Here is a 10,983-nt window from a genome sequence, read left to right as displayed (position 1 = left end):
TAAAGCAACCAACCAACAACAAGTTACTCAGTATTCAGCTTCTAAATGTTATCTTGAGAATTCTGACATTTATTTCTGGACAACATATTTATGATTTTGATAATAAATGTTTCTACTTTTAGAAGAATAAACAAAGGAACTTGTTTAATATGCTAACATTTGACAGAATTGTTTTCCCTCAACATACTGTTTTTTTTTCTATTTTATTACTAGAATTAAAACCCTTCAAAAATGACGTGAAACCAAAGTCTACCAAATTTGGATCCTCCAATATACAATTGCAACTTTTCTGCCAGTAAACAGACATAAGAAAAACAAATGACCTTCCAACTTCAGGAAACTAAAAACCTATCGTGAGCAATATCTCCCTTACCTTGTAAATACTCGGTCATCGTTCAAAGACTTATTTTCATAACAAGCGACAAATTAATTTCACTCAATGCCAAGTAAATCTTTGGTATAAATACTTCCTTCTTGACAGGATTTTACATAAAATAAAACGCGCCAAAATTTAGGAACTATTTACGCCTATTTAAGCGATTGAATTCAACCAAAATGGGACCAGGGAATGAAAAAAGGAAGTATCATGGGATCGAGATTGGAACTCACGAATTCCGGAGAAATCGAACGTGACCAACCGACACTTGACTTTCAGGATTATTATCGTTGTTTGTTAAAATACTCAGAAAGAAACTATGAACAATTATATGGGATTATTAAATTAAATTTTCTACCGAAAGAGTCTTACCTTGTTTCAAGTAGGTCAGCTATAGGAACGCTAGAGTAAGAAATTTAACATAACAACGTCTCGTGACAGATAACTTACGTGTTTTACAGCATCATTATTTGAAATCGTTTCTGAATATAACAACATATTACAAAACGATTTTGTAAAAAACTGATTTTTTAAATTTAAAATCGTTAGGGCATTCGATTAGCAAGTTGCAAATAGTGGATTCGACTCATAGCACCGAACATGCTCACCCTTTCAGCCGTGAGGCGTTACAAAATAACGACCAATTGCATTATTTGTTGGTAAATAGTAGTCCAAGAATTAGCGGCGGAGCGGTGTTGAATAATTGTCTTCTCTTTAGTCTATCATGGCTAACACAGTTAGCTTTCAATAGCTTTGTGTGAAATTCAACAACAACAAAGTATTTACATACATATTTAAGAAATGAAGAGTTTTGATCTGTTTGGCCATGCTTAACAAATTATTTGTACAATTCACAGAACAGTTAAAAATAATTATAGCTTGTACTTTTATACGTGAGACAAGACAAAAACTGCTCTTACAAAACTGTTTTACTCTCTAAACACAGACTCGGTCAATTTAACCGACCACGTGGCCTCTTTGTACTCGTTTAAAGTCTTCCAGTTAGCACTATAATTTTTTCACATGTAAAAAATCGTATTTTTAGCGAAGTATTTTAATAAACTGAAATAAAGTCTAAGTGTAAGCATACAACATCAGTAACAAACTGTTCTTACTGTAAATGATGATAATACTCCACAGTATAATGAAATATGAATTTTTCATTTACTAGCATGAGCTAAGTGATCAATCATTAACTGAAAAGTAGCTTAGTTTTTGTCAAAATGCTTCCTGAAAATGTTCAGCATTTACAGTGCTCGCAAACTCCGTGTTCTTTACATTTATTGTATTGTTTTATATGTTTGTATCAATTTATATTTATAGCACTGACTGATTACAATAAAATTGTTCCTCTCGTTCATATATGTTTCTGAGGATTTTGGAATTTGAATATCTTGATACGTTTTGTCTTGTAAGAATAGCCTCCTCCATCTCCCCTGCAATGAGAAATACGTTTGTGTGTGTTTTTCGAACATTCGTGCAGAGTTTCAAAAGAGCTATCTGCGCTAGTCATCAACAATTTTCAACTGATACACTAAAGAGCATTCATATGGCCAACATCGCCTATTACCAGTTCTTGGATTATTCTAATAAAAAAGATTTTTGTTTTTGAATTTCGCGCAAAGCTACTCGAAGGCTATCTGCGCTAGCCGTCCCTAATTTAGCAGTGTAAGACTAGAGGGAAGGCAGGTAGTCATCACCACCCACCGCCATCTCTTGGGCTACACTTTTACCAACGAATAGTGAGGTTGATCGTCACATTATAACACCCCCTCGCGAGCATATTTGTGGTGCGACGGGGATTCGAGCCCGCGACCCTCGGATTACGAGTCGCACGCCTTAATCCATCTGGCTATGCTGGACCCAAATAATATCACTCGCAGTTGATAGGATTCGAACCTACGCAAGGGTACGCCAATGGATTTCAAATCCATCGCTTTAACCACTCGGCCACAACTGCTGTTAATCAAAAAGAAGAATTCAACCGTCGCTCTAAAAACGATAATCTGGACCTTTTAATCCTCTTTGTCGTCCGTGGGGATTTTCTCACGTTCTCCCGCTTTCCTCCTACATCTGAATTAATGGTATTCAGGCATTTAGGTGCCCACCTATTCTTTGTGCTTCTTTAACAACGAATTCAAACAGCTGACAAATCTTATATAAATCAATCTAGATCACGTGTATCGTAAAATACGTTTATTGTGCATACATGTATATATATATTTAATTACGTGTGTATATTTTGCAAAGTCATAGGTATCTAAAACATTTAAGCCACTCATTCAATTCTTAAAACATGAACAGGGTGAAGAGAAGGTTCATTTTGAACATCATCGATTGCGTCTGACACTAAACCTTTGGTTTGGGGTCAAGCCGAAATTACTGTCACGCGTTTCGTTTCACTCTGATCTCCAGTCCGGCACTAAGCCACACCAAACTGCACAGAGAGACTTTCTTTATTGGGAAGGTAGCTAGTTTCATCACTACCCACCGCCAACTCTTGGGCTATTCTTTTATCAACGAATAGTGGTATTGACAGTAACTTATAATGCTGCTACGGCTGAAAGGGCGTTTGATCGGGTTGGGGTTCAAAGCCGCGACCCTCAGATTGCGAGTCGAGCTCCTTAACCACCTGGCCATTCCGGGCCCAGCAGTTATTGAGATACAGAAAATGTTTGTCATAATCTCAACCTTTTCTATTGAATATATCGATACATCTTTGTTGAATGAAATGTAATTTGATATTTTAAAACCGTAAGATTTAATGCACTTTTTACCATCTGGTTGTATACACTACAGTTTGGTTTCCATAAAAAATCCCCTTCTTGTAATCAACATATTTACTGATAGCTTTGTGATTAAAGAGGTCCAAACATGGATATCTTTACTTAGTAACAGTTTATCAGTGTGAAATGATTATTCTTTCTACAGTTCATAGATATGTTACCATTAAAAGCACACGTATAAAAGGAAAATAAGTTTATTAAAATAGAATAATTCAAAACATTGTTTTTTAAAAGCATAATCAAATTTTAATGTGAATTGTAAAACTTTCTAATAGTTCATCGTTACTTGTTGTTGCCTTGTTTGGTTTATTATATTTGTCTGTAAACCACAAGTATCCCATTTTGAGTCAAGTGTCATTTGACGTATACTGAGACTACTTACGAAATATAACAAGGTATTTTTAAATATTGAGTACAAGGCTGATTTTAGTAGCAAGACTTCAAATACGTGATCTGTATGCTTAATTTCAGCTGATTAACTAATAACAAGTAAGTTTGTTTGTTTTGACCAACCATGAACCTGTTTAGAAAAATCACACACGTAAGCTTTAGTGATGTTAATTTTCTCTCAAGAGATACAGCAGGTTTTATAGACATAAGTCTGACTGTTGTCATACAAATTAACTTCGATGGTTAATTTGTAGAATGTATTGTAGAAGCAGGTGGTATAAGCAGTTAGCTCTACTTAATAAAACCTGATTAGATTACTTTTATACCTCGAAGAGGTTTATTTGCCTTCTGTCACTTACTTGTTCACTTTATTATTTTGCTCTTGAGCACGTATTTCCTTGTCGTAGTTGTTTTATACTTAAATCTTAGTTGAAATTAGAAGCACTGTGTAAAATTTTGTTTTATGAATACAATAGATTATCGTTTTATGGGCCCTCTAACTCAGGGCAGTAAACAGAAAAGTTTCATAAGTTGATACGTATTGATACACTGCTCATGGCGTGTCTTTAAGGTAGAGCTGTGACGAATACCCAAGTAATCGAATATAATTCGATTTCTCAAGGAAATCGATTTTTAGGTCAAAATGATTAATCCTTCTTATTCAGAAATATAAACTTAATTCTTCTGCATACGAATGTTTTGGTTTATTTCGAATTTCGCGCAAAGCTACACGAGGGCTATCTGCGCTAGCCGTCCCTAATTTAGCAGTGTAAGACTAGAGAGAAGTCAGTCACAATCACCCTCTCCCAACTCTTGGGTTACTCTTTTACAACGAATAGTGGTATTGGCCGTCACATTTCAAAGCCCTCATGGCTGAAAGGGTGAACATGTTTGGTGTGACGGAGAATGGAACCTGCGATGTCACGCGTAACTTTCAACAGGCGTGAGTCTTAACAGTTATTTACATACTACAACAGAAACTGACTCTGCCCAGCATGGCGAGGTGGTTAAGGCACTCGACTCGTAATCTAAAGGTCAAGGGTTCAAATCCCTGTTACACCAAACATGTTTGCCCTTTCAGCCGTGGGGGCGCTATTATGTTCGGTCAATCTCACTATTCGTTGGTAAAAGAGTAGCCCAAGAATTAGCTCTGGTGGTGATGACTAGCTGCCTTCCCTCTAGTCTTACATTGCAAAATTAAGGATGGCTAGCGCAGATAGCCCTCGTGTAGCTTTGTGCGAAATTTGAAAACAAACTGACCCTCTATATCAAGTACAAATACATGCAGATATGTCGTTCCTGGAAAATAACACAATATGTTCCCCATATTTCCTCTACTACTAAGTCTTGGTTATTTTAATATCTTCATCATTTGTACTAATGTTGATTCAAAATGGCCTATCATTATCCGATTCCATTTCATGAAAACAATTAATTTATTTTAATATTACAAACTTGTCGTAATCTTGCTTTTATTGTTTCACTCATTTATTTTATTCAATTCATCCAAACTAGTATTTATCTCATTCTAGGACTTTTTATTCGAACATAATTTTATAGAAATGGATTAATATTTCAGAGAGGAACATTTCGTACACTTAAAACGATTAAAATAATTTAAAATACTAAATATACCAGTTAATTTCGGTAAGTTCTTGGTAGTCTGGCACATATCTCCTGAATACATTATTAGATATAACATAATTCAGAAGTTTTCAGTTCATCAATGTTCTACATTCAAACAGTAGTTTCAATGGCAAAGTGAAAATTAATCTGTTACAGGCCGTGAAACATCACTGAGCTCAACCAATAATATTGTGATGTGGTTTGTAAACTGTGAGGAATCAGTTGAAACACGTAAACATGTGTGTAAACTGTGAGGAATCAGTTGAAACACGTATACATGTGTCTAAACTGTGATGAATCAGTTCAAACACGTATACATGTGTGTAAACTGTGATGAATCAGTTCAAACACGTATACATGTGTGTAAACTATGAGGAATCAGTTCAAACACGTATACATGCGTGTAAACTGTGAGGGATCAGTTCAAACACGTATACATATGTGTAAGCTGTGATAAATCAGTTCAAACACGTATACATGTGTGTAAACTATGAGGAATCAGTTGAAACACGTATACATGCGTGTAAACTATGAGGAATCAGTTCAAACACGTATACATGTGTGTAAACTGTGATGAATCAGTTCAAACACGTATACATGTGTGTAAACTGTGATGAATCAGTTCAAACACGTATACATGTGTGTAAACTGTGATGAATCAGTTCAAACACGTATACATGTGTGTAAACTGTGATGAATTAGTTCAAACACGTATACATGTGTGTAAACTATGAGGAATCAGTTGAAACACGTATACATGTGTCTAAACTGTGATGAATCAGTTGAAACACGTATACATGTGTGTAAACTGTGATGAATTAGTTCAAACACGTATACATGTGTGTAAACTGTGATGAATCAGTTCAAACACGTATACATGTGTGTAAACTGTGATGAATCAGTTCAAACACGTATACATGTGTGTAAACTGTGATGAATCAGTTCAAACACGTATACATGTGTGTAAACTGTGATGAATCAGTTCAAACACGTATACATGTGTGTAAACTGTGATGAATCAGTTGAAACACGTATACATGCGTGTAAACTGTGATGAATCAGTTGAAACACGTATACATGTGTGTAAACTGTGATGAATTAGTTCAAACACGTATACATGTGTGTAAGCTGTTAGAAATCAGTTCAAACACGTATACATGTGTGTAAACAGTGAGGGATCAGTTCAAACACGTATACATGTGTGTAAGCTGTTAGAAATCAGTTCAAACACGTATACATGTGTGTAAACTGTGATGAATCAGTTCAAACACGTATACATGTGTGTAAACTGTGATGAATCAGTTCAAACACGTATACATGTGTGTAAACTGTGATGAATCAGTTCAAACACGTATACATGTGTGTAAACTATGAGGAATCAGTTGAAACACGTATACATGCGTGTAAACTGTGAGGGATCAGTTCAAACACGTATCCATGTGTGTAAACTGTGAGGAATTAGTTCAAACACGTATACATGTGTGTAAACTGTGATGAATCAGTTCAAACACGTATACATGTGTGTAAACTGTGATGAATCAGTTGAAACACGTATACATGCGTGTAAACTGTGAGGGATTAGTTGAAACACGTATACATGTGTTTAAGCTGTTAGAAATCAGTTGAAACACGAAAACATGTGTGTAAACTGTGATGAATCAGTTCAAACACGTATACATGTGTGTAAACTGTGATGAATCAGTTGAAACACGTATACATGCGTGTAAACTGTGAGGGATCAGTTGAAACACGTATACATGTGTGTAAGCTGTTAGAAATCAGTTGAAACACGTATACATGTGTCTAAACTGTGATGAATCAGTTGAAACACGTATACATGTGTCTAAACTGTGATGAATCAGTTGAAACACGTATACATGTGTGTAAACTGTGATGAATTAGTTCAAACACGTATACATGTGTGTAAGCTGTTAGAAATCAGTTCAAACACGTATACATGTGTGTAAACTGTGAGGGATCAGTTCAAACACGTATACATCTGTGTAAGCTGTTAGAAATCAGTTCAAACACGTATCCATGTGTGTAAACTGTGATGAATTAGTTCAAACACGTATACATGTGTGTAAACTGTGATGAATCAGTTCAAACACGTATACATGTGTGTAAACTGTGATGAATCAGTTCAAACACGTATACATGTGTGTAAACTGTGATGAATCAGTTCAAACACGTATACATGTGTGTAAACTGTGATGAATCAGTTCAAACACGTATACATGTGTGTAAACTATGAGGAATCAGTTGAAACACGTATACATGCGTGTAAACTGTGAGGGATCAGTTCAAACACGTATACATGTGTGTAAACTGTGATGAATTAGTTCAAACACGTATACATGTGTGTAAACTGTGATGAATCAGTTCAAACACGTATACATGTGTGTAAACTGTGATGAATCAGTTCAAACACGTATACATGTGTGTAAACTATGAGGAATCAGTTGAAACACGTATACATGCGTGTAAACTGTGAGGGATCAGTTCAAACACGTATCCATGTGTGTAAACTGTGATGAATTAGTTCAAACACGTATACATGTGTGTAAACTGTGATGAATAAGTTCAAACACGTATACATGTGTGTAAACTGTGATGAATCAGTTCAAACACGTATACATGTGTGTAAACTATGAGGAATCAGTTGAAACACGTATACATGCGTGTAAACTGTGAGGGATCAGTTGAAACACGTATACATGTGTGTAAGCTGTTAGAAATCAGTTCAAACACGTATACATGTGTGTAAACTGTGAGGGATCAGTTCAAACACGTATACATCTGTGTAAGCTGTTAGAAATCAGTTCAAACACGTATCCATGTGTGTAAACTGTGATGAATTAGTTCAAACACGTATACATGTGTGTAAACTGTGATGAATCAGTTCAAACACGTATACATGTGTGTAAACTGTGATGAATTAGTTCAAACACGTATACATGTGTGTAAGCTGTTAGAAATCAGTTCAAACACGTATACATGTGTATAAACTGTGAGGGATCAGTTCAAACACGTATACATGTGTGTAAGCTGTTAGAAATCAGTTCAAACACGTATCCATGTGTGTAAACTGTGATGAATTAGTTCAAACACGTATCCATGTGTGTAAACTGTGATGAATTAGTTCAAACACGTATACATGTGTGTAAACTGTGATGAATCAGTTCAAACACGTATACATGTGTGTAAACTGTGATGAATCAGTTCAAACACGTATACATGTGTGTAAACTGCGATGAATCAGTTCAAACACGTATACATGTGTGTAAACTATGAGGAATCAGTTGAAACACGTATACATGCGTGTAAACTGTGAGGGATCAGTTCAAACACGTATCCATGTGTGTAAACTGTGAGGAATTAGTTCAAACACGTATACATGTGTGTAAACTGTGATGAATCAGTTCAAACACGTATACATGTGTGTAAACTGTGATGAATCAGTTCAAACACGTATACATGTGTGTAAACTATGAGGAATCAGTTGAAACACGTATACATGCGTGTAAACTGTGAGGATCAGTTGAAACACGTATACATGTGTGTAAGCTGTTAGAAATCAGTTGAAACACGTATACATGTGTCTAAACTGTGATGAATCAGTTGAAACACGTATACATGTGTGTAAACTGTGATGAATTAGTTCAAACACGTATACATGTGTGTAAGCTGTTAGAAATCAGTTCAAACACGTATACATGTGTGTAAACTGTGAGGGATCAGTTCAAACACGTATACATCTGTGTAAGCTGTTAGAAATCAGTTCAAACACGTATCCATGTGTGTAAACTGTGATGAATTAGTTCAAACACGTATACATGTGTGTAAACTGTGATGAATCAGTTCAAACACGTATACATGTGTGTAAACTGTGATGAATCAGTTCAAACACGTATACATGTGTGTAAACTGTGATGAATCAGTTCAAACACGTATACATGTGTGTAAACTGTGATGAATCAGTTCAAACACGTATACATGTGTGTAAACTATGAGGAATCAGTTGAAACACGTATACATGTGTGTAAACTGTGAGGGATCAGTTCAAACACGTATACATGTGTGTAAACTGTGATGAATTAGTTCAAACACGTATACATGTGTGTAAACTATGAGGAATCAGTTGAAACACGTATACATGTGTGTAAACTGTGAGGATCAGTTCAAACACGTATACATGTGTGTAAACTGTGATGAATTAGTTCAAACACGTATACATGTGTGTAAACTGTGATGAATCAGTTCAAACACGTATACATGTGTGTAAACTGTGATGAATCAGTTCAAACACGTATACATGTGTGTAAACTATGAGGAATCAGTTGAAACACGTATACATGCGTGTAAACTGTGAGGGATCAGTTCAAACACGTATCCATGTGTGTAAACTGTGATGAATTAGTTCAAACACGTATACATGTGTGTAAACTGTGATGAATAAGTTCAAACACGTATACATGTGTGTAAACTGTGATGAATCAGTTCAAACACGTATACATGTGTGTAAACTATGAGGAATCAGTTGAAACACGTATACATGCGTGTAAACTGTGAGGGATCAGTTCAAACACGTATACATGTGTGTAAACTATGAGGAATCAGTTGAAACACGTATACATGCGTGTAAACTGTGAGGGATCAGTTCAAACACGTATACATGCGTGTAAACTGTGAGGGATCAGTTCAAACACGTATACATGTGTGTAAACTGTGATGAATCAGTTCAAACACGTATACATGTGTGTAAACTGTGAGGGATCAGTTCAAACACGTATACATGTGTGTAAACTGTGAGGGATCAGTTCAAACACGTATACATGTGTGTAAACTGTGATGAATCAGTTCAAACACGTATACATGTGTGTAAACTGTGAGGGATCAGTTCAAACACGTATACATGTGTGTAAGCTGTTAGAAATCAGTTCAAACACGTATGCATGTGTGTAAACTGTGATGAATCAGTTCAAACACGTATACATGTGTGTAAACTGTGATGAATCAGTTCAAACACGTATCCATGTATGTAAGCTGTTAGAAATCAGTTCAAACACGTATGCATGTGTGTAAACTGTGATGAATCAGTTCAAACACGTATACATTTGTGTAAACTATGAGGAATCAGTTGAAACACGTATACATGTGTGTAAACTGTGATGAATCAGTTCAAACACGTATGCATGTGTGTAAGCTGTTAGAAATCAGTTCAAACACGTATACATGTGTGTAAACTGTGAGGGATCAGTTCAAACACGTATACATGTGTGTAAGCTGTTAGAAATCAGTTCAAACACGTATACATGTGTGTAAACTTTGATGAATCAGTTCAAACACGTATGCATGTTTACACATAAGAATTTACTAACCGTCCACTTCTTTCCATCAACGTTATACATAATCATCCACTGTAGTTCATTTACATTGTCCACAGTTATTCGTTTATTTATACTTATAAACATACCTATGTGTAATAACTAATTATTATGGTTTTATTACTAATAATATTGCTCTTTATTACTCATAATAATTATTCTTGTGAATCATCCATCATTTCAAGTGCACACTTACCTTTTGATTTTTGATCATGACCATTTATGAACTTAGTGTGTGTTCTCTTCAGGCTGACATTTAAAATGTATTTAAAACAAAGCTCTTTTAAATTACGTATTATTTAATCCAATAGTTTAGTAAACCGCGAGAATTAGCCATTGTATTAGAGTGAACACGTTGTCCATATGGCTTGGTTGAATGTTGTTTAGATTCATAGTTCATACAAATTAGGAATTAGAC

The 10,983-nt window shown here is 35.4% G+C and overlaps 1 non-coding gene across 1 annotated transcript; it reads right to left on the bottom strand.

The window, feature by feature from the left end:
• Positions 1–2,254: 2,254 nt before the first annotated feature.
• On the bottom strand, positions 2,255–2,336 carry TRNAS-UGA (transfer RNA serine (anticodon UGA)). Its single transcript has one exon. It is a non-coding gene; the product is annotated as a tRNA-Ser (tRNA).
• Between the last annotated feature and the right edge of the window lie 8,647 nt (positions 2,337–10,983).

Source organism: Tachypleus tridentatus, chromosome 10, assembly GCF_004210375.1.
Source record: "Tachypleus tridentatus isolate NWPU-2018 chromosome 10, ASM421037v1, whole genome shotgun sequence".
Classification (NCBI taxonomy): Eukaryota; Metazoa; Arthropoda; class Merostomata; order Xiphosura; family Limulidae; genus Tachypleus; species Tachypleus tridentatus.
The sequence above is the reverse complement of the archived record's forward strand: the minus strand, read 5'-3'. Positions and strand labels throughout refer to the sequence as shown.